Raw genomic sequence first — 25,572 nt, 5'->3', positions numbered from 1 at the left:
AATATTTTTTGTATCTTCTATGCAAAGTCACTTGAAAGCATGAAATCAGTGTCTGCCCGAAGAATATTTATCTTTTCCTGATACAAAAGTGTTTAGACACATGGGATAATCTATGCAGCTTTATTCCGGAGCCCTTCTGTATTTATGCAGTGGGAGCAGGTGGTGGGGGGTTGTTTTGACGAGGTTAATGCGCTCCTCCCATCTTTACCCCAGCAGCAGCAACCTGATCTACGTCAGCATGAATTGAATGCATTTTACTGCTGTACAATGAGGAAGAGAGTGCAAAAGCGATGTCAGGAAGGCCGGCTAGCACTCTGAGACACAGACATGCTCCTTCTATCTCAAGGCTTGCTTGTTTTCTGTAGGAGCATCATGGGCTAAAGGTTCATTTGGACTGCAGTCTTTGTTCTGACTCGTTTTCTCCTGATGACTAGATCCTAAGGGGGATGAGAGAATCACTTGTCATTTTTCATGTGGCTCTTACGTTATCCTGATCCCTAATTGAGCGGACGGGTGATTTGGGATGCTTTGCTGAAGATGACGGTGAAAGGTGGAATGATGGTTCTCTGCTCAGTGGCCAATTTCTTCAGTTGCTTGTTCTCCACACATTTCCAATGGGCCTGACTAGCAGGAGCTGTCCAAGGTGCTGGAATGCTCTCTGCTCTCTGTGGTGGAAGAGAACGGATTGCAAAGCGAAAGAAGAGACTGGCTACAATATATTTGGGAGGAAGGTAGGCACTTTCTTTGTTCCGCTATCCCTGATTAATCTACACTACAAAAGCATCAACAGACTAAAGCAGCCAGAAAGGGAGAGGGAGTGCAAGTCTGCCGGCAGTCACAGGGGAGGGAGTACTCCATGAGCCAGACTGCTTAAAACCATTTGAGTATCTAAGTAGGAATGAAACACACATCATTTCACGAGGAATAAGCCATTTGCAATGGATTACGGGCTCGGCTGTAATATTTTTTGGGCATTTTTGCCTCCTCCGTGTACATTCAAATGAGGCACCGCAGACAGCCGAGCGTGATTGCATTTGATGGTGCTGCAATTTTCTGTGTAGTAAAGTGGAGAGATATTATCCACACTCTCCCGTGTTGGACCACAGAACAGGGTGTCATTGGCACACACCCATTATCTATGTGCTCATATTGTTGCATCTGGATTTAAAGAGGAAACGTTCTTTTGATTTTTCTCTTTCTCTCGTTCCACTGTAACGTTGTCGTCAACTTTAAAGGCCAAAGCCTTGATTGTGAAGATTAAAAGGATACCGTCGTAAAAGGATGCAAGATTTTACACTGTGGACTACTTCATCATAAAAAGCACTTTAGCTAAAGAAAGACTGTCCGATTTCAAGTCTGTTTTATGGTGCTGAAATATTCTTTCAGATTGCACTGAGACCAACCCTGAGAAAGGGCTTCTGCTGATAAAGTCACATTATTCTACTGCTCATCTAGGCATAATTTCTTGGGTATGTATACGTTTGTGTGCAATATAATCCTATTGATTTTCAAGCCATTTTTACGCATATTTTATATACAGATAGAAGTTTATGACCATGAACAATGTTCTTTAGTGTATATTGTGTAAATGTTCTTACCAAATTCAACTTAAAGCTTCTCCACAGCCAAGTAATCTCTTGTTTATGCTTAGAGTACAATATAGTATTTCATTAAGCTTTGCTAGAAGAATTTTGCCAGCTGCTAAGTTGTATTGCTTTGGGATATTATGAATAATAGATTGTGGAAACATATGTGCTCATTTCAGTTCTGTAGGACTCAGAGAATAGAACTTTTAGGAAGGCTATATATATATATATACATATATATATATATATATATATATATATATATATATATTTCTATACATACATATATATGTTTCTATGGGAGAGAGAAAGACTACAGAGAAATCCCCCTGTGAAATAAAGGCTTGAGTGAACACATAAATGATGGTTTCAGACCGGCAACACTAATGTGAAGTCAGCACAGGTCAAGAATGAATTATTTACCCTTTTTATTCACCTCATTGTGCACTTGTGGCTATGGAGGATGCTCTGGTTGGTGAATGGTGGGATTGGCAAGAAATGCTTCCATTTGAACTGACATGGTTTTGCTGATTTGTTTATGATAATTAAAAAAATGCAAAAATGTAACACACATTATAGTAACCATGGCACCCTCAGACAAATCAGGATTTTACTTTTAGTCTCCAATCTGGAAGCAAAATCTACTGTACGCACATACTAGATACAAAACGATGAACTTCAGACGCTAGTTAAACCATTATGTTACTATAAAATTAGATGCTTATTTTGAAAATCTGAGGTTAGATATTCTATAAACTCTGACAAGTGAATGTGACCATCATATGTCATTGTCCATATTTGTGTGCATGGAGTGCTGGGGTTAATGAACTGCTAACATCTCAGTAGGACATTATGTTATTGCCTTTTTGACCAGTTATTTATGACTCGCTTGATGGTATTAATGCACTGGAGAAAGTACGGCTCACAATATTTCTGGAATGTAACACATTAGTACAAACAGTTCTTATAATCTATTATATTAATTGGATACACTTGTTGGTTGAAGGAAAATGGCTTTAAATGTATGTACATATATATATGAGTATAACTTGTACCTTTCCAATTTGCGGGCAGGGAGTTGGGATGTCCTTGAGCTATTTGAGTATTCACCCTTTAAGGAGTACTGTGTCTTTTATGACCCAGAATCATCAGTAAATAGACAGTAAGTCCTTGAGTTGCCCTCTCCTGACAATTTGTTCAAATTTTAATGTAATCCATCTATTTGTAGGCAAGATGAGTGGCAAACAAACTCACAGCCATCACGGCCTCCACAGAAGTTGTCACCCAGTTTTCCAATACTTTTCAATGATGATTCCGCCTAAGCAATGGAACATTCTTTAGCTATGTTTCATTAATAAAGTAGGCAGATTTGGCCTTGTGAGGGCTGATGTCATATTAATTGCCACCCAACTTTCTCAGAAGCAGCCATAGCTGAGCTTAATTTTGCACAGTTCAATAAAGCACGCCTTATAGATTTACTGGTGGTTTTTAATTTAGGGAAGTGCTCTTTAAGTTGATTAAATACCATGGATATTCAGATAGAATCTTTTATTTGGCACATTATATACTCCAGCTTTTTTACAACTTCACCTCTATGGTTATTACTCTATCAGGCCCAAATCAACCATTTATGAGAACCATTACTGTTTTTCAAACCTTTCAAGTCAGGTGCACAGATGGGAATGCAGATGCATGACCTTAAAAATGAGACACAATTGAGTCTGCACTGACATTATTCCCAGCCGTTAGTTGGTGTGTGTTTTGTGCTGCACCCATGCATTAGTAGTGGAGCTTTGTATTTTCAATAAGGAATATGGAAATATTAGGAAAATTGGCGCCAAATGACTTAGTTTAAGATGCTACAGAAATGCAAATGGCCATTATCTGAATGCTGTCATATTTAAAATATTTTCATGTGATTTTATAATATAAACTCAAAGCAATGATTGATTTTCAAGAATATCCAATGCAATATTTTGGGAAACTCTTTAGTCACGTAAGTAAATGGTTAACCATTACATTATAGCAATCATATTTATTGAAACTTTTACAATGGAATTACGGTACTTATGTAGTTATTGCGATAGTTTTTTTTAACCAAAGATAGAACTGGATCCAAAAAGAAGGAAAAGTATATAGGGAACACTGATTTGTCTCTCTTCTCTTTTGTATCCACTCCTGTGTGTGGTTCAAGAAACTGCATCAAAAAGTCCATTGTGATTCCAGATGAAGTGACCTCGGATGAACTTGGAATTTGTAAAACCGATGGAATTGTTAATTGCCCTTTCAAGCCTTCTTATGATCACACCACTTTGGATCATCTTATTTCACAATACTTTACCCTGTAAATTATACAAAAAAATTATATCTTAAGTGGCTGAATTGGTTAATGGGATCTCCACAGCATTTCATCTTACTGCATAATGAGTTGAATAAGCAGTAGAATGGCCATCTATGAAAAGATACTATATCAGAATATTTTAGATTTTGGTTGTTCTATTTCTTGTATAAGGCAAATCAAGGTTTTCCTGCACCTGGGGCAATAATTAAGTTTGGCGCCCCCTCCTATGTGCAGCTTAAGCTGCTTGAGGAGCCATCATGTGACTGCTCATATATGATTTGCGTACTTACAGTCACATGCTGACTACCTGTTTTTCCTAATTTTCTCAATGTTCAGCTAAATACTTAGTAAGAAGGAACATAAACCAGCTCACCCGTGATTCAGCAACCAAACCTCGGGAGCACGGACCCGCTGTGTCCAGGCGTGCAAGATCCAAAAAGAGAAAGAAATGTCCAGCTTCACCGAGTCCGTAAAAAAGCGTTTTCTTTATTCACAAACTTTAAACATGGAGGATACAGACTTCAGCACAACCATATGGGTAAGAATCTCAATGCGTTTCTGGAGACTAGGCTCCATTAATCATGACATGATTAAGGGAGCCTAGTCTCCAGAAACGCGTTGAGATTCTTACCCATATGGTTGTGCTGAAGTCTGTACCCTCCATGTTTAAAGTTTGTGAATAAAGAAAACGCTTTTATAACGGACTCGGTGAAGCTGGACATTTCTTTCTTTTTTCAGCTAAATACTACAGCCTCTGTTTCACTAAGAGAAGCAGAAAGATATACTAGTCACTAGTACTCAGAGTGATCTTATGATTACCACTGAAACCAGCACACAGAGCTGAATCCTGATAGTGAGTTTATTACATGCTGTTAAGATTTGGCATGCTACAGTGCAGAATTTTATAATTAATGCTGCTAACATAAATAATAATGTAGTAATCCTTAACTTATCAGAAAACACAATCCTTTATTAACATAGCCATTTATCACATTATCTGATAAGTTATTGATTGGTACATGTATATAGGATCAGAACCAAGCACAGGAATACCTCACCAGAACCACTAAAAGTACAGAAATACTACATCACAACCTACAGAAGTACAGAAATATGGTACAGAAATACATCATTAGAAGCACCATCAGTACATGAATACAGACCCAATCATAGCACAGCAATAAATGGTAATATCAGGTCAGATGTTAGAAATACATCACCAGAACCACCAAAGGTACAGAAATAAATAATCAGTACTACCAATACTACAGAAATACAGCATCACAACCACCATCATTACAGGAATACATCACTAGAACCATCATCAGTACAGTGAAACACAACAAGAAAGATCAGCAGAGCAGAAATACATCAGCAGAACCTTCAGCAGTACAGAATGTACATCACGAGAACCACCATCAGTACATGAATACATCACCAGAATCACTAACAGTACATGAAGACAGCACTAAGCTTAGTACAGCAATTATTTTTATTGTCAGGTCAGATTCATAAATACAGTATATCACAAGAACTACCAACAGTACAGGGTTGCATCACCAGAACCACCATCGGTACGTGAATACATCTCCAGAACCACCAGCATTACAGGAATACATCACTAGAACTACCATGATCACATGAACATATCACCAGGACCCCTTCAGTAAAGGAATACATAACTAGAACCCCCAACAGTACAAGAATACATCATCAGAACCACCAACAGTGCATGAATACAGCACCAATACAAATATCAGTACATGACTACATTACCCATCTTAGCACAGTAACCAATTATAATGTCAAATCAGCCCCATATACAATTGTACCACATTAACCTTTAATTCTTAAAAATGGTAAAAAGATAATGGGAGTTGTTAACAACCGTCTTTAGACTGCAGACCACATAGGAACCTCAGTATTAATGAGACATAGTCAGTAGCAGAAATAAACATTTACACTCAGGTACCCTATAGGTGACATCTTCTCCAGAGTCATTCTCTTTTTTTCCAATCCAGCTTGTCCAGATGCCATGACTTTTCACAAACACAGCTCATGCAGATGTTCCTCTTCTCTGTTTTTTTTCTACAGTACATATTAACATGGTTACCTTAAAAATAAGTGTCATTATAATGCTTCTGAATAAAAAACGGCACAATGCTGTGTTCCTCACTGTGCTCCTTGCACAATATATGACTCACAATGTCCTTCGTATGGTACATGGTCCACACTATCTACTCCTTTATATACTGTGTCCCCTCATACTACGCACCACCACTCTGCATTCTGTGGCCTCACACTGTCCCCACATACTGTCCCTGACACTACTCAGTCTTTATACTGTGCTCCCTTACACATTTCTCCCATTTCTATACGGTGCTCCCTCCCCCATTTCTCCTTTCCCCATACTGAACTTTCACATATTTCCCTCTCATCTTACTGACCCTTCCCATTTTTCACCCTTCCCTATACTGCCTACTCATATATTTCCCCTCACCATACTGCCCCCTTACGCATATCATCCTTCACATACCACCCCTCACACATTTCCCATTCTTTTACTGTCTTCTCACACATCTCCCTTCCTTTACTGTCTCCTCACACGTTTTCCCCTTTCCCATACTGTCTACCTACACATTGTCCTCCCAAGTAATCTTTCATTAGACATTTACTCCCTTCCCATACTGTTTTTCCACACATTCTTCCCCTGACCATACTGTCTCCTCACACATTTCTGCTCCCCATGCTATCTCTGTCCACATTTCCCACCTTCCCACACTGGTCAATACACATTTCCTGCTTACCATACTGTCTCCTCACACATTTTCTGAAAGAGGAGAGTGCAATTGAATTCCCATGAATTCCCTCTCCTGGGGGGGCGGCAAAATTCTGCATGGGCGGTACTACAGACTGCTGCATTATCCAGCCTAGCGACGTTCCCCTATTGGCTGTGCGGGGGCAAATGCCCTGCCTTCTCACACAGATATGCCACTTAATATAGTCTAGTCTAAATGTATTGTCACCAGTGTCATCACACATTAGAGGTTGTTAGGTTAAATTAAATGCAAAGTAAGACTTATCCTTCGTCCCGTAGTTATTTTATTCAGTACAATGTCTCCTAGTCCATATTTCATACCAAAGATGCCTTTTTAAAGATTTACTGACTGCAGTCTATTGAATCAGACGGAGTCTATAATGAAGTTTATAGAAGCAGCATGTGCTCTGTATTTAGCCATTACAAGATTGGTAGACTGTTACTTTAAAGATAGGGGTGCATGGTTAAAGAGGACCAATCGCTTGTGAAAGAAACATAGAAACGGATAGTAGATTAAATTATGAGCCTTTATTCAAATAAACGTCATTAGCAAATTGTATGATTTACATCAGTATTACAGGGACAGGTTTTGTTTTCATCTGAATAGAGTACAAAATATGGCGAGATTCTCTTCTCTGGGAGATACCAGCTGGTTGTGAAGGGAGCCAGTGTCATATCGGACTGACCTGACTTCTCCTTCAGGGGTGTCCATAGCGGGCAGAACTCATGGCCACTTATGGGGCCCCTGAGTCAGGGAGAACCTGGTGCTTAATAGTCGACCTGTCATTGCCTGTATTTACCTCCTGCGCAAATGTACTTCTCTTGCTCCAGCACAGGCGTACTTCTCTCCGAGGAGACAGAAAAGTACTGTTCGGCGCATAAGTGAGGAAAGGCCAAAAGAGCGCCAGCGGATGCTCACTTTAGTACTTTGCTTTGTACTAAGCAGGGCAGAGAAAAGTATGCGCAGGAGCACAACGGGGAACACTGTGTGGATGACATAGGACTTCTGCATGAAGCAGGGAAGGAGGACAGTGATTGCAGGAAGAGAGGAGGTGCTGGACCAAGACCAGCTATGCCCACCGGACCGAATCACCTGGTAGGGGAGTATAATAAAAGGCCTTTTTTTTGTTCTGTAGAGCAACTTAGGAAACTTATATACAGCTTTCCAGAATGCTGTAAAAAAGGACTGAAAGAGACTGAAAGGTGGTGGCCTTAGGTTATATCGGAAAAACCTGCTAAAAAGTTCCCTTTAAATCTCATTTGCCAAGTATTTGACCATTCAGACATCTTATCCAGATCGTTTTGTAATATTGTAATGTCAAGGTCGGTTTTTAATATCCTACACAGTTTGGTGTTGTCAGCAAAGACTGACACTTTACTTTCAATCCCATCCACTAGGTCATTAATAAAGAGATTTAAAAAGAATGATCAATGACCAATCAAAACAATAAGCAGACTCGTATCCGAACATTATGTATCTTATGGCAATTCTGTAAGAAACGGTGCCTGAGGAAAATTAGCCCTGGTCTGAAAACCTCCATTATTGAAAATGCATTTGTTTCCTGTCGATTAAAGGTCAAACCAAATATCAAGGACTCTGGTAGGTCCAATATTCCCCAGTCCGAAACTGAGGTGAGCTAATTATACAACATTTCTGAAAGGTAAAATGGCACTTCTGAAATGTGGGAGCATGAAGCCTATTTGGATGGTTCATAGAATTGATCCACTTATTATTTTTTTCATAGATTCCTTAAAGAGCCATAGCTATGATCCCCAAATTAGACTGAAGTTTTTAAATTTTTCTAATTATTTATGTCTGAGAAAATATTTTTATTTTATTATTTTACTTCAGGAACTTTTTCAGTAGGTGATAGGCCTGCTTTAACAAAATACTTACATAGGCAGTAGCATTTAAGAGTTGCTTAGATGGTGCTTAATGGATACCAGTGATGCCTAATAACACCATAATACCTTGTAGAGCTTGAATCACCCATACCAGGCAGACGAGGTCTCTGAACATGTGTGTTTTATGAAATATTCTTCCTTCCACTACTGCCAATGTATTGTATTCAATTTCCATTTCAATAGGTGGTGCCTTAAGCTTGCTTTCCACATAATGGGCATTTATCATCTAATCAAAGGATATGTGACAGATATCTTATCATTGAGGGTCCTTCTGGTCACTAAAATGGTTCCAGTGCTCCTGGTTCTCTTTAACTGCAGGACTGCATTGAGGAAGAGTATGTATGGAGCAGAGGTTGAGCATGTGTGGATTTGACCTTGAATAAAGGTACACTCCACACGCTGTATCTCCACGTGGAAAGAGTCGCATGGGACCCCTTTATTACAATTGATAAGTCAGTATCCCATTGGTGTGTCTCTCTGTGATCTGATATTTATCACTAAAAATTAGCAATTTTTTCGAGTGGAATTCAATTCTCAAATTTTCTAATAATTAAAAGTTCTCCAGAATATGGATTACGCATTGCAATTCAGTCACATCTGGCTGCCATTTTTCTGAACAAAATAGGAATAATCAAAAGTTTGAAAAAATGATACCACATTGCTCACCTGTCCGCACATCTTCATTTACCCTCCCACAATTGAGAGCATCCTATTCAGCCTCTTCACTCAAGGCTTGGACTTCAGACATGACTAGGCTTCTGATGTCCCTGCACACCGTGCCACTGTGGTGCACATTGTGAAGTCACCACATTAACACACACATCACGCGAGTAGTAGTACAGTGTAAAGATGTATCAGAGGCTTAGTTGTGTCGGAAGTGAAGACATTGTGTGGAATGATGAAAGGAAAAAGAAGAGGCACAAAGGACTGGAAAGCTGGGGTGGAAGGACAGCCGAGCGGTGAAGTATAACGGGAATTTTTTTTTAATATCCTATCGTTATAATGTTCTGGGGTTGGGAGAGACCCCAAAAGCATAATAGGAAACAATTATTCTGCATTCAAGAACTTCAGTGTGAATCAAATTTCCCTGTAAAATCTGCATGATTTGAGAAATTCAAATCTCAGCAGAGCCGCTCATCTCTATTAGGCTGGTTTCACATTTGCGTTTAAAAACGCAGCATTTTAAAAGCAAACGCATTTGGTGAAAAAACGCATGTAAACACATTTAAACGCTGCGTTTTTTTGACGCATGCGTTTTTGCATGTTTTAATACAAACACGGCGTTTTGACGCATTTACATGCGTTTTTTCATGCGTTTGCGTTTTTTAAACGCATGATGAGAAGTGTGTGACAGCTGCCAATCATCAAAATCAACAAGAAAACCCACTATAAACAAAAATAGCTAGGGTTAGGGTTAGGGTTAGGATCCCTAGTAACCCTAGGGACCCTAACCCTAACCCTACCCCTAACCCTACCCCTAACCCTAACCCTAAGGGATCCTAACCCTAATCCTAACCCTACCCCTACCCCTAACCCTACCCCTAACCCTAACCCTAAGGGATCCAAACCCTAACCCTACCCCTAACCCTAACCCTAGGGATCCTAACCCTAACCCTTAACCCTTAGGGTTAGGGTTAGGGTTAGGATCCCTAGGGTTAGGGTTAGGATCCCTTTAGGGTTAGAGTTAGGATCCCTTTAGGGTTAGGGTTAGGATCCCTAGGGTTAGGGTTAGGGGTAGGGTTAGGGTTAGGGGTAGGGTTAGGGTTAAGGTTAGGGGTAGGGTTAGGGGTAGGATCCCTTTATCAATTTTATGGTGTGGGGTGGCTTATCAGTGTGTTTTCTTGTTTTTCTTCCAATAAAAATGCATGTGTTTTAAACGCATGCAAACGCATGTGCTTAAAAACAGATGCGTTTACATAGACAGCAATACGTTTTTTTGCCGCAAAAAACGCAGCTAAAAATTACTACATGTTGCATTTCTGCAACACAACGCATGCATACAAAAAACGCATGCGGCGGCAAAACGCATGCAAAAAAACATGCGTTTTTAATGTTAAGTATAGGAAAAAACGCATGCGTTTTTTGCGCAAAAACGCAGCATCAAAAAACGCAAATGTGAAACCAGCCTTAATCCCACATTTAAACAAAACTCTAAGTTATGCTTCTATGCTTACTAAATGAAAATTTTGTACTAAAAAGCACACTTTAGGTGGTTGCCTTGTAAGGAGTTGTTCTGCAGTCACCAGCAGTAGCTGCTATCAGGAGCATACATAGAAACCTGTAGACTGTGAGCCCTCGCGGGCAGGGTCCTCTCTCCTCCTGTACTTGTGTGTGCCTTGTTTTACTCATGTTTATTGTACTTGTCTATATTTGCCCCGTTCACATGTAAAGCGCCAATAAATAAATGGCACTATAAAAATGAATAATAATAATAATAATAATAATAAAATGGGACCCCATAGCAGAAGTTCTATTTGGGTGCCTAAAAAAACACTTTAATATTCGGCAGAGTCACAGAAGCATATCTCACCACTTTGCCGCACTTACACAGTAATTTTACTCCTATATAGTCCTCAATACAGTATTATGGGCACCATATAGTCCTCCATACAGTACTATGGACGCCACATAGTCTTTCATATAGTATTATGGGCACCACATAGTCCTCTATACAATATTGTGAGCACCATGTAGTCCTCCATATAGCTTTATGGATGCAATATATTGATCCATTCAGTATAAAGAGCCCATATATTGCTATATTCAGGATAATGGGCCCCATATAATGCTCTATTTAGTATAATGGACCACACATAGTGTTCCATACTGTATAATGGGCCACATACAGTGGGGCAAAAAAGTATTTAGTCAGTCAGCAATAGTGCAAGTTCCACCACTTAAAAAGATGAGGGGCGTCTGTAATTTACATCATAGGTAGACCTCAACTATGGGAGACAAACTGAGAAAAAAAAATCCAGAAAATCACATTGTCTGTTTTTTTAACATTTTATTTGCATATTATGGTGGAAAATAAGTATTTGGTCAGAAACAAACAATCAAGATTTCTGGCTCTCACAGACCTGTAACTTCTTCTTTAAGAGTCTCCTCTTTCCTCCACTCATTACCTGTAGTAATGGCACCTGTTTAAACTTGTTATCAGTATAAAAAGACACCTGTGCACACCCTCAAACAGTCTGACTCCAAACTCCACTATGGTGAAGACCAAAGAGCTGTCAAAGGACACCAGAAACAAAATTGTAGCCCTGCACCAGGCTGGGAAGACTGAATCTGCAATAGCCAACCAGCTTGGAGTGAAGAAATCAACAGTGGGAGCAATAATTAGAAAATGGAAGACATACAAGATCACTGATAATCTCCCTCGATCTGGGGCTCCACGCAAAATCCCACCTCGTGGGGTCAGAATGATCACAAGAACGGTGAGCAAAAATCCCAGAACCATGCGGGGGGACCTAGTGAATGAACTGCAGAGAGCTGGGACCAATGTAACAAGGCCTACCATAAGTAACACACTACGCCACCATGGACTCAGATCCTGCAGTGCCAGACGTGTCCCACTGCTTAAGCCAGTACATGTCCGGGCCCGTCTGAAGTTTGCTAGAGAGCATTTGGATGATCCAGAGGAGTTTTGGGAGAATGTCCTATGGTCTGATGAAACCAAACTGGAACTGTTTGGTAGAAACACAACTTGTCGTGTTTGGAGGAAAAAGAATACTGAGTTGCATCCATCAAACACCATACCTACTGTAAAGCATGGTGGTGGAAACATCATGCTTTGGGGCTGTTTCTCTGCAAAGGGGCCAGGACGACTGATCCGGGTACATGAAAGAATGAATGGGGCCATGTATCGTGAGATTTTGAGTGCAAACCTCCTTCCATCAGCAAGGGCATTGAAGATGAAACGTGGCTGTGTCTTTCAACATGACAATGATCCAAAGCACACCGCCAGGGCAACGAAGGAGTGGCTTCGTAAGAAGCATTTCAAGGTCCTGGAGTGGCCTAGCCAGTCTCCAGATCTCAACCCTATAGAAAACCTTTGGAGGGAGTTGAAAGTCCGTGTTGCCAAGCGAAAAGCCAAAAACATCACTGCTCTAGAGGAGATCTGCATGGAGGAATGGGCCAACATACCAACAACAGTGTGTGGCAACCTTGTGAAGACTTACAGAAAACGTTTGACCTCTGTCATTGCCAACAAAGGATATATTACAAAGTATTGAGATGAAATTTTGTTTCTGACCAAATACTTATTTTCCACCATAATATGCAAATAAAATGATAAAAAAACAGACAATGTGATTTTCTGGATTTTTTTTTCTCAGTTTGTCTCCCATAGTTGAGGTCTATCTATGATGTAAATTACAGACGCCTCTCATCTTTTTAAGTGGTGGAACTTGCACTATTGCTGACTGACTAAATACTTTTTTGCCCCACTGTATATTGCTCCATACATTATAATGGGCCCAACATAGTGCTTCATACAGTATAATGGGCCCTATATAATGCTCCATTCAATATCATGGGCCTGACACAGTGCTCCATACAGTATAATGGGCCCCATACAGTGCTCCATACAGTATAATTAGCCCCATATATTGCTCTATACAGTATAATGAGCCCCATATATTGCTCTATACAGTATAATGGGCCTCAAGTATTGCCCCATGCAGTATAATGGGCCACATATATTGCTCCATATAGTATAATGGGACCCATATATTGAGCTATACAGTATAATGGACCACATACTATATATTGCTTAATACAGTATAATGAGCCCCATATATTGCTCGATACGTAAAAAAGAAATAATCTCTTAACTCCATCCCCCTGCTGCTCCGTTCTCCTCAGCATCTTCTGACCCTCTGCACTGCTCTGCACAGAGGGCATGCTGTAGTGATATCATCACTCCCTCTGCGCTGAGACGTCACAGAGCTCAGAAACAGAGGGGGATTGATGGGAGAGGGAGGGTCAGCTGACGGCTCCATCTCCCATCATTGTTTTGTATGATGCGGAGGGGGGGCGTGATGAAAACGGTCTCCTCCAGCTCACAGGCCCCATTATGGCCTCATAGTCTGCGGTCATTGGTGGTACGCCACTGGCTGCTATATATTGAATGGAGCTGTAGATTATAGCTCCATTCAAAGTGTTTACATCCTGCCACTGCTGGAGTAAAAAAAAGTTGAAAGGTGGGGGTGCCTGGTGTCAAACCTTCACTAATCTGATATTCAATACTTGTTCCATGGATAGATAATTAAAAGGTTGTGATCAGAAGGCCTTTACAATAACTATATTCATATGTCTTCATATGGAAATGCATTAAGTTGTTTCTTCAAAGTTTAAATGGGATGTCACACAAACAAAGTTCATTTTAACCAACAAATCTTGCAATAAAAATAAGTTTCACAATTGGATGTGATAAAAAAAAGTTCCTGTGCTGAGATAATCTTATAAATGTGCACGAAAATGATCTGATCACATCACAGCTCCTGGGCAGGGGAGGAAGCAAAAGAGTATACAAACAAGACAGTACCGGACCACAGATGATTCATTCTGTGAAATGAAATGTTTTACTGCCTGTTTTTAAGCAATGCTTTACCTCAAAGAAAGAAGTACTGTAACGGTGATCACATGGTCAAATGTCTGTATACTCTTTTGTATCCACCTGCCCAGGAGCTGTGGTATGATCAGACCATGTCCCTGTTGGGTCAGACACGGCCATTACACAGTACACAGCAGGGGAACATTTATAAGATTATCTCAGCACAGGAATTTTTTCTTTGCACATTTGAGGCCGGCGTCACACTAGTGAGTTTTACGGACATATGAGCGCAGAAAATACGTCCAGAAAACATGTATTGCACACGGCCCAATGATTCTCTATGGGGCAGCTCCTATCTGCCGTATATTACGCATCCGTAATATACGGTATGTTACAGGCGTAGAAAATTGCAGCATGCTGCGTTTGTCAGCGTATTGCACAAAAAATACGCCAATGAAAGTCTATGGGGGTGAGAAAATTACTGATTACACACGAACCATGCGTGTGACTTGCGAGAAATACGCAGCGGTATTCTATAGAAAAGCTGGCAATTCAGTGCGGTGTACAGTAATATCACACTGACAGAATAGAATAGAATAGAATAGGTAGAATAAATGTGTACACATAGTATAGGTATATATATATATATACAGTGGGGCAAAAAAGTATTTAGTCAGTCAGCAATAGTGCAAGTTCCACCACTTAAAAAGATGAGAGGCGTCTGTAATTTACATCATAGGTAGACCTCAACTATGGGAGACAAACTGAGAAAAAAAAATCCAGAAAATAACATTGTCTGTTTTTTTATCATTTTTTTTGCATATTATGGTGGAAAATAAGTATTTGGTCAGAAACAAACAATCAAGATTTCTGGCTCTCACAGACCTGTAACTTCTTCTTTAAGAGTCTCCTCTTTCCTCCACTCATTACCTGTAGTAATGGCACCTGTTTAAACTTGTTATCAGTATAAAAAGACATCTGTGCACACCCTCAAACAGTCTGACTCCAAGCTCCACTATGGTGAAGACCAAAGCGCTGTCAAAGGACACCAGAAAAAAAATTGTAGCCCTGCACCAGGCTGGGAAGACTGAATCTGCAATAGCCAACCAGCTTGGAGTGAAGAAATCAACAGTGGGAGCAATAATAAAAAAAATGGAAGACATACAAGACCACTGATAATCTCCCTCGATCTGGGGCTCCACGCAAAATCCCACCCCGTGGGGTCAGAATGATCACAAGAACGGTGAGCAAAAATCCCAGAACCACGCGGGGGGACCTAGTGAATGAACTGCAGAGAGCTGGGACCAATGTAACAAGGCCTACCATAAGTAACACACTACGCCACCATGGACTCAGATCCTGCAGTGCCAGACATGTCCCACTGCTTAAGCCAGTACATGTCCGGGCCCGTCTGAAGTTTGCTAGTGAGCATTTGAATGATCCAGAGGAGTTTTGGGAGAATGTCCTATGGTCTGATGAAACCAAACTGGAACTGTTTGGTAGAAACACAACTTGTCGCGTTTGGAGGAAAAAGAATACTGAGTTGCATCCATCAAACACCATACCTACTGTAAAGCATGGTGGTGGAAACATCATGCTTTGGGGCTGTTTCTCTGCAAAGGGGCCAGGACGACTGATCCGGGTACATGAAAGAATGAATGGGGCCATGTATCCTGAGATTTTGAGTGCAAACCTCCTTCCATCAGCAAGGGCATTGAAGATGAAACGTGGCTGGGTCTTTCAACATGACAATGATCCAAAGCACACCGCCAGGGCAACGAAGGAGTGGCTTCGTAAGAAGCATTTCAAGGTCCTGGAGTGGCCTAGCCAGTCTCCAGATCTCAACCCTATAGAAAACCTTTGGAGGGAGTTGAAAGTCCGTGTTGCCAAGCAAAAAGCCAAAAACATCACTGCTCTAGAAGAGATCTGCATGGAGGAATGGGCCAACATACCAACAACAGTGTTTGGCAACCTTGTGAAGACTTACAGAAAACGTTTGAGCTCTGTCATTGCCAACAAAGGATATATTACAAAGTATTGAGATGAAATTTTGTTCCTGACCAAATACTTATTTTCCACCATAATATGCAAATAAAATGTTAAAAAACAGACAATGTGATTTTCTGGATTTTTTTTTCTCAGTTTGTCTCCCATAGTTGAGGTCTACCTATGATGTAAATTACAGACGCCTCTCATCTTTTTAAGTGGTGGAACTTGCACTATTGCTGACTGACTAAATACTTTTTTGCCCCACTGTATGTCAGTGAGACACATATATACCGTATTTTCCGCTTTGTAAGACGCACTTTATTTCCCCCAAATTTGGGGGGGAAATGTGGGTGCGTCTAACAAAGCGGATATACCGCTTACATTTACAGGCTGGGATGAGGGGGTGTCCGCCGCCGCTACTGCCCGCCGCCGCTGTCATCCGACCGCCGCTGCCGGGGTTGTCCGCTGCTGCCCCAGGTGATGCTGGAGGCTCCGGTGCTGCAGGGGGCTCTGGCGACATTTTGTGAAAGACCAGAGCCCCCCGGCAGTTCATCCTGGCGTTCCAGTATGACTAATTCCGGGAAAATGGCCGCCGGAATCTCGGGAGATGAGATTTCAGCGCTGAGATCTCATCTCTCGAGATTCCGGCGGCCATTTTCCCGGAGTTAGTTCCAGTTTGACTGACTCCGGGAAAATGGCCGCTGGAATCTCGGGAGATGAGATTTCAGCGCTGAGATCTCATCTCTCGAGATTCCGGCGGCTATTTTCCCGGAGTCAGTCATACAGGAACGCATGGACGAACTGCTGGGGGCTCTGGCCTTTCACAAAATGTCGCCAGAGCCCCCCGCAGCACCAGAGACAGCCCTGCAGCACATGAGCCCCCTGCAGACCCCTCATCCCAGCTTGCAGCACAGGAGCCCCCCTGCAGACCCCTCATCCCAGCCTGCAGCACAGGAGCCCCCCTGCAGCGCAGGAGCCCCCTGCAGCACAGGACCCCCCTGCAGACCCCCTCATCCCAGCCTGCAGCAATGCTCCACTCCTGCCTCCAGCAATGACCCTGGGACCCTGATCCACCACAGCCACAACCCTGGTAAGTAATAAGACGCATGGATTATAAGACGCCCCACCAATTTATTAAAAAAAGTGTTTTCCTATTTTTCTCCTCAAAATTTGGGGTGCGTCTTATAATCCGGAGCGTCTTAGAAAGCGAAAAATACGGTATATACAGTATATATATATATATATTATGACACCTATCCATTATTAATCAAATAGTACAAAATGGTTAATAAAACACACCCATTATTAAAAAGTATTTTAATGAAATAAAGACACATGGTGTTTTAATATTTTATTATACTCTTAATTCACCTGAAGACCCTTGTCACTTGAAACAAAGTAAAAAAAACAAACAACAATATTCCATACCTTCCGTCATTACAGTCTTGTCCCACGCTGTAAATCCATCTGAAGGTGTTAAATCATTTTACACCCAGGAGCTCTGCTAATGCAGCTGTGTGTTGTGAATTCAGCTTTTGGGCTCCCTCCGGTGGTTGTAGAGGGTAATGCAGTTGTGCCTGGACTGCAGGATTGGACAGGTGTATCTACTAATTGCAAAACTGACTGGGGTATATAGCTTTGCAGGACTCTTTAGTCCCTGCCAGTTGTCCATTGTTTTTGGAGGATTCTCTTCCCTGCTGGTCTCTCCAGTTTGCTGTGCTTTTCTTCAAAGATAAGTCCTGGCTTTGTTTTTGCTGTCCACCTGCTGTGGACCTTATAGCTCTGTGCAGATTCATGTTTTTGTCTTGTCCAGCTTTGTCTGTGAAGGATTTTTTGCAGCCAAGCTGTGTCTCTGGAGATGCAGATATACCCCCCATGTCTTTAGTCAGATGTGGTGATTCGTATTTTCTGTGGTGGATATTTTCTAGTGTTTTTATACTGACCGCATAGTACTCTGTTCTATTCTTTCTTTTTAGCTAGTATGGCCTCCTATGCTAAAATCTGATTTCATATCTGCGTATGTTATTTCCCTCTCCTCTCACAGTCAATATTTGTGGGGGGCTATCTATCCTTTGGGGATTTTCTCTGAGGCAAGATAGGTTTCCTGTTTCTGTCTTTAGGGGAAGTTAGATCTTAGGCTGTGCCGAGGGGTCTAGGGAGTGTTAGGTACCCCCCACGGCTACTTCTAGTTGCGCTGCTAGGTTCAGGGTTTGCGGTCAGTACAGGGACCACCTTCTCCAGAGTCCGTCTCATGCTGCTCCTAGGCCACCAGATCATAACTACTGTGCTCCTGACTGTAAGACTTGATGAATGAATGGAATGCAGGGGAATTTACTGTAGTTACCTCGAGTCGCGGTGATGCGCCCTCTGCTGGATGAACTCATATGAACTCGAGCCTGGGAACTTTTCAGAATATTTTCCTACGCTCGAGTTCATATGATTTCATCCAGCAGAGGGCGCATCACCGTGACTTGAGGTAACTACAGTACATTCCCCTGCATTCTATTCATTCACCAAGTTTTACAGTCAGGAGCACAGCTGCATTAGCAGAGCTCCTGGATGTAAAATGATTTAACCCCTTCAGATGGATTTACAGCGTGGGACAAGACTGTAACGACTGAAGGTATGGAATATTGTTGTTTGTTTTTTTTAACTTTGTTTCAGGTGACAAGAGTCTTCATGTGGATTAAGAGTATAATAAAATATTAAAACACCATGTGTCTTTATTTCATTAAAATACTTTTTAATAATGTGTGTGTGTTTTATTATCCATTTCGTACTATTTGATTAATAATGGATAGGTGTCATAATTGACGCCTCTCCATTAGTTACCTGGCTTAATGTAACCTTACAATAGCAAGGTGACATTAACCCTTCATTACCCCATATCCCACCACTACAGAGGAGTGGGAAGAGAGAGGTTAAGTGCCAGAATAGGCGCATCTTACAGATGTGCCTTTTCTGGGGTGGCTGGGGGCAGATGTTTTTAGCCAGGGGGGGAAGGCAATAACCATGGTCCCTCTCTAGGCTAAAAATATCTGCCCTCAGTCACTGGCTTTCCCACTCTGGCGGAGAAAATTGCGCGGGAGCCCACGCCACTTTTTTCCGGGATTTAACCCTTTCATTTAATAGCTAGAGACCCCAAATTTGACACAAAGACACTTCTTACATTATTAAAGAGGAATATGTAATAAAAGAAGGGATATGGGATTGTTTACTATATGTAAACCATGTCTCATATCCTGTCGGGTTTGTGAAGGAGATAGGAAAAGCTGGCAATTGAATTACCGGCTTTTCTGCTATCTAGCGCTGAATTAAATATAAATATATATATATATATATATGTGTGTGTCTCACTGACATATATATATATATATATAGACAGTATATATATTTTTAAGAATATTTGAGCTGATGGATCCATGATATGTCCATTTTGCAAGCCTGAGAGAAAAAATGGCCGTACGGAAGCCATACGGATGCCATACGGAAGACACACGGATAAATTTGTGCGTAAAAATGGCATCCTCGCATTGAATACGGAACAGTGTTTTGGGACAATTATTGTGTATGACGGCTGTAAAAAATGGACCGTATTTACTTACGCCTAGTGTGACGCCGGCCTAATTGTGGAACTCATTACTGCAAGTTCTAGTGATTAAAATTAACTTTGTTCTTGGGAAAGCACACCTTTAAGTTTGTATTAATAAGCAGGTATGCAAGTATACTAGAGTGACCACTACATATACAGTGTATATTGATATTTGGTAAAACTTGTAATTATATACATAATATTTTAAATACTAGCCTTGAGTGAATAAAAAAAGATATTGGGCTATAGAAGAAAGGAACATCCATATTTAGGACAAGGTTTGATGGGCAGAAGCCTGTACATTGGCTGTTGAGAGCATAAAGTATGTACTCTAAATTTCATCAGATACTCATCTTGTCTGTTTTCATGCTATAGTATAATGAGAAGATTTTTAAAACAAATTTTAAAGATGAGTGAATATAACGAGATTCAATTTTCGAAATTTGCTCAAATTTGACAAGGAAAATTAGATTTGAAGAAAATCGAACTACTGATAAAAGCTGTTTAGTATGCTCTGACATCTCTCCAAACACCAAAGCATAATGAATGGAGAGATTAAAATTTAAAAAAAATATTGCACTCACCACATCGATCACCTCTCCTGGCATTGCAGCTCTCAACCCAGTCCTCCATGGCTCACTTCCTCCTTCCTGCTACAGTCCAGTCTTCCATCAGACACTTTGGTGCCTTTGGTGGTCACGAGACCTCCCATGAAGTCATGACTTGTGCTGCTCCATGACATTATGAAGTCCAGAAGCACTAAAAACTGGAGACAGAAGAAAAAATTAGAGTCAGAGTGAGGAAGTGAACCTGGGGAGAATCAGGTGGGAGCTTTAGTATCAGGATAGGTGAAGGATGTATATATATATATATATATATATATATATATATATATATATATATATATATATATACATATATATTTTTTTTACCTCTCCCCAACCTCCAACTGCCCTAGTGACAGACATCTTTTAGATCTGAACAAATTGAATAGCAAAAACATAGGTTCTAGTGATTCTAAATTCTTTGTGTAATTTAAAATAAATTAAATTCCCCTCTATTAGATTCACTCACCTCTAATAAATTTGTATGACCGGATATGCATGCCATTGCCCAATATGAAAGTGAAAAATGACTGTACCCACATTTTTTAGAGAGTAAAGGAAACTGGAATGACATTATAAATGCTGTGAACAAATAAATCAGAACCACTTTCCACTTGTGTATTGTAAACCAGACCACAAACATTACTCAGCTTTCTAACTGCCTTTGATTTTTACCACTAATGAAGTTACATTCGTAGGCTTACTCGAGGCAAAGACCTGAAGTTGGCATTGCATTTGATTTTACAGTACATCTATGCTGTTGATAAAACCTGGGCTTAGCTTCTTGTCTTGAACATATTTACATATTTTGTTTTATTTTAGCCTGATTTTCATGTTTTGTTTGACAGTAAAATCAGCAGCAGAACACTTATAAAGCCATGACCAAACGGGATGGTCTACATGCTCTAACATGACAGAACACGTATCTAATGAACAACGTCTGTGCATAACCTTCCAGGATTCTAGTCAGTAGTTTGGCTACAGTATGCACTTGAGTCTCAGAAAACATTTGAAAGCGTCAATTCACAGTAGCAGCACAGGGAATTATTTTCTTAGTTTAGGCCTTTACTCCTCTCCCTATTCTAGGCTATGCTGTGTTCCAAATAAAAGCTACTAGTGCAAATGATCAAATTGAATCAACGTAACATGAATTTGCTTAAAAATAAATTAAATTCACAAATTTGATCAATTTCCAATTTGATTTTTGCTAATGTCTGACGCCATTTTACACTTTTCAGAAGATTACATCAGCCACAGAAGGCTCACATGAGCTCAGGCATTACTGCATGGACTATTCTATAATGAATTGCAGATATCGCATCACAGTAAATCAGGAGGGACTATAGTAGTCTTTATAAAAGATGAGGTAGGAAATGCAACAGCCATTAAAGAGTCTTTTCAGATATCAAAGGACAACCCAGCTCATCAATAGAGATAGGAAGAGAAAGCTCTAAAACATTGGAGAAATGCTCCAGACAGTAATGTTGTAATGCTGCTGCAGTGCAGTATAGCGCAACCTCCAAAACCTCCTGGCAAAAGAGTGGTCAGATGAGCCAAGTCAGAAACAGTCAGGACAAGAAGTACCAGTGGTCACAGGAATACACGTGGTCAAATACAAGCTAGGCGTCAGAGCCAGATGGGAGCAGATGTAACCGAGGAGAAACAGTAAAACAGGTCAGAAGCCAAGCCTGGTCACATACTAAGAGGTCCAAGAACAGGGAGCGAACACTAAGACAAAGCGGGAAGGCAGGAAAGGGAAGTCACGAGAACAGTACATGGGCAGAGGACAAACACGGTATCAAGGGGTCAGCTGCTCTAGTCTGGAAGCATGAATTATCACTGACATTGCTCTGCAGGCCACAGCAGACTGAAATAGCCACACAGAACCCCCAAAAAAGGCAGAGACGGTATACCCCCGCATGACCAGACCAGGGAGAAAATAGCAAGATACAAACTCTGGCCTGGATCATGACAAATGTAATATACAACTAACTGTAACACGGAAGAATATGAGTGCAGTAGTCTGTGAATAATGCAGAAATTAAATTGATAGGGGAAAGAAAGATAGGAAAATTCTAGCCGCAGTGACAATATACAGTTAAGTCCATATATATTTGGACAGAGACAACATTTTTCTAATTTTGGTTATAGACATTACCACAATGAATTTTAAACAAAACAATTCAGATGCAGTTGAAGTTCAGACTTTCAGCTTTCATTTGAGGGTATCCACATTAAAATTGGATGAAGGGTTTAGGAGTTTCAGCTCCTTAACATGTGCCACCCTGTTTTTAAAGGGACCAAAAGTAATTGGACAGATTAAATAATTTTAAATAAAATGTTCATTTCTAGTACTTGGTTGAAAACCCTTTGTTGGCAATGACTGCCTGAAGTCTTGAACACATGGACCTCACCAGATGCCGTGTTTCCTCCTTTCTGATGCTCTGCCAGGCCTTCACTGCGGTGGTTTTCAGTTGCTGTTTGTTTGTGGGCCTTTCTGTCTGAAGTTTAGTCTTTAACAAGTGAAGTGCATGCTCAATTGGGTTGAGATCAGATGACTGACTTGGCCATTCAAGAATATTCCACTTCTTTGCTTTAATAAACTCCTGGGTTGCTTTGACTTTATGTTTTGGGTCATTGTCCATCTGTAGTATAAAATGACGATCAATCAGTTTGGCTGCATTTGGCTGGATCTGAGCACACAGTATGGCTCTGAATACCTCAGAATTAATTCGGCTGCTTCTGTCCTGTGTCACATCATCAATAAATACTAGTGACCCAGTGCCACTGGCAGCCATGCATGCCCAAGCCATCACACTGCCTCCGCCGTGTTTTACAGATGATGTGCTATGCTTTGGATCATGAGCTGTACCACGCCTTCGCCATACTTTTCTCTTTCCATCATTCTGGTAGAGGTTGATCTTGGTTTCATCTGTCCAAAGAATGTTCTTCCAGAACTGTGCTGGCTTTTTAGATCTTTTTTAGCAAAGTCCAGTCTAGCCTTTTTATTCTTGATGCTTATGAGTGGCTTGCACCATGCAGTGAACCCTCTGTATTTACTTTCATGCAGTCTTCTCTTTATGGTAGATTTGGATATTGATACACCGACCTCCTGGAGAGTGTTGTTCACTTGGTTGGCTGTTGTGAAGGGGTTTCTCTTCACCATGGAGATTATTCTGCGATCGTCCACCACTGTTGTCTTCCGTGGGCGCCCAGGTCTTTTTGCATTGATGAGTTCACCAGTGCTTGCTTTCTTTCTCAGGATGTACCAAACTGTAGATTTTGCCACTCCTAATATTGTAGCAATTTCTCGGATGGGTTTTTTCTGTTTTCGCAGCTTAAGGATGGCTTGTTTCACCTGCATGGAGAGCTCCTTTGACCACATGTTTACTTCACAGCAAAACCTTCCAAATACAAGCACCACACCTCAAATCAACTCCAGGCCTTTTATCTGCTTAATTGAGAATGACATAACGAAGGGATTGCCCACACCTGTCCATGAAATAGCCTTGGAGTCAATTGTCCAATTACTTTTGGTCCCTTTAAAAACAGGGTGGCACATGTTAAGGAGCTGAAACTCCTAAACCCTTCATCCAACTTTAATGTGGATACCCTCAAATGAAAGCTGAAAGTCTGAACTTCAACTGCATCTGAATTGTTTTGTTTAAAATTCATTGTGGTAATGTCTATAACCAAAATGAGAAAAATGTTGTCTCTGTCCAAATATATATGGACTTAACTGTAATTAATCAGTAATATAAAGTAGATAGATAGCTACCATGTTTCCTGCTGCATTCGAATTTCAGTCACACATTTTTTCATGCTTTAGAAAGCAGCAAGCCAACACAATATTTTTGCAGTAAAAGAACCCTGAAATCAGTCAGAGGAAAGTGCTTGCTTGTCACTAACGACTGTACTACACTTTTGCATTTCTTATGTAATCCTTTTTATGCCCAAGATAATAAGCTTTGAAAAAAAAGAGTACAGTGTCAAATTGCACAGTTGTCTGATTATCCATAAGTGAACACATCTTATATCACCTAATTACACTTACTTAAGATCCTAAGGGCACCGTCACACAGTGGCATTTTGATCGCTACGACAGCACGATCCGTGACGCTCCAGCATCGTAACAATATCGCTCCAGCGTCGTAGACTGCTGTCACACTTTGCAATGTACGACGCTGGAGCGATAATTTCATGACGTATGTGCGATGTAGAAGCCGTTGGTTACTATGCGCACATCGTATACAATATCGTGCACACCTTTGTTACACCATGCGATCATGCCGCCACAGCGGGACACTAGACGACGAAAGAAAGTTTCAAACGATCTGCTACGACGTACGATTCTCAGCGGGGTCCCTGATCGCAGGAGCGTGTCAGACACTGCGAGATCGCTGGAACGTCACGGATATATCGCTGGAACGTCACGAATCGTGCCGTCGTAGCGATCAAAATGCCACTGTGTGACGGTACCCTAACATCTACAGCATACAGTATTTAGTGTAACAGATGACACATTACACTGACCTTAGCATCTTGAAAGGCTTGAAAGGTGATGTCTGCACTGCTGGGTAATTCCAATACAAACAATAGTGTCCTTGTCTAGTTTGTGGTGAGATACTACTCCTATTCAGGTAGGGATCCAGTGTTGTCACTGTGCTCCGACTAGTAGCATCTCTCTGAAGTTCGCAAATTTCAATGAAAACGCCATTCAATGACATTACTGGTTGTTCCACAAATATGGATAGATCAAGATAACATCCAGTGCATTTTGAAAAGTGACGCTTTTCTTCCTGCACTTCATAGCATCCTTAAATAGCTGTTACAGTATCTCTCTTAATTATTGCACCTGCGGTAGTAATCAGTCCTTTGGATTTTCATCACTACCAGTACTGTAGTGTCACTTTATGGTGCTTACAGCTTTAAAAAAAGAGAAAACTTTTTTTTTATTCTTTGTCAGAAGATATTTAGGCTATACTAGATGGTGGCCGGATTCTAACGCATCAGGTATTCTAGAATATGTATGTATGTATATAGCAGCCACATAGTATATAGCACAGGCCACGACATATTGTAGAATGCCCAATGCGTTAATACAGGCCATGCAGTATATAACAGTGGCCATGCAGTATATAACACAGCCCTCACAGTACATAACATTTCCCACGTAGTA

The 25,572-nt window shown here is 40.8% G+C and overlaps 1 protein-coding gene and 1 long non-coding RNA gene across 2 annotated transcripts in view; one reads left to right on the top strand and one right to left on the bottom strand.

Moving 5' to 3' along the window:
• Positions 1 to 256: 256 nt before the first annotated feature.
• Positions 257 to 25,572, top strand: part of NYAP2 (neuronal tyrosine-phosphorylated phosphoinositide-3-kinase adaptor 2) — a 359,909-nt gene continuing 334,593 nt past the window's right edge. Inside the window, exon 1 of the mRNA XM_069727546.1 lies at positions 257 to 1,469. The gene's annotated coding sequence lies outside the window, so the exon portion shown is untranslated. The remainder of the gene's footprint in view (positions 1,470 to 25,572) is intronic.
• LOC138680857 (uncharacterized) lies at positions 3,571 to 25,210 on the bottom strand. The gene is made up of 3 exons (XR_011321812.1): positions 24,927 to 25,210; positions 20,373 to 20,554; positions 3,571 to 3,928 (listed from the first exon to the last, which is right to left on the bottom strand). It is a non-coding gene; the product is annotated as an uncharacterized lncRNA (long non-coding RNA).

This window comes from Ranitomeya imitator, chromosome 5 (assembly GCF_032444005.1).
Source record: "Ranitomeya imitator isolate aRanImi1 chromosome 5, aRanImi1.pri, whole genome shotgun sequence".
Lineage (NCBI taxonomy): Eukaryota > Metazoa > Chordata > Amphibia > Anura > Dendrobatidae > Ranitomeya > Ranitomeya imitator.
Note: the sequence above shows the minus strand (reverse complement) of the source record. Positions and strands in the feature narration are given on the sequence as shown.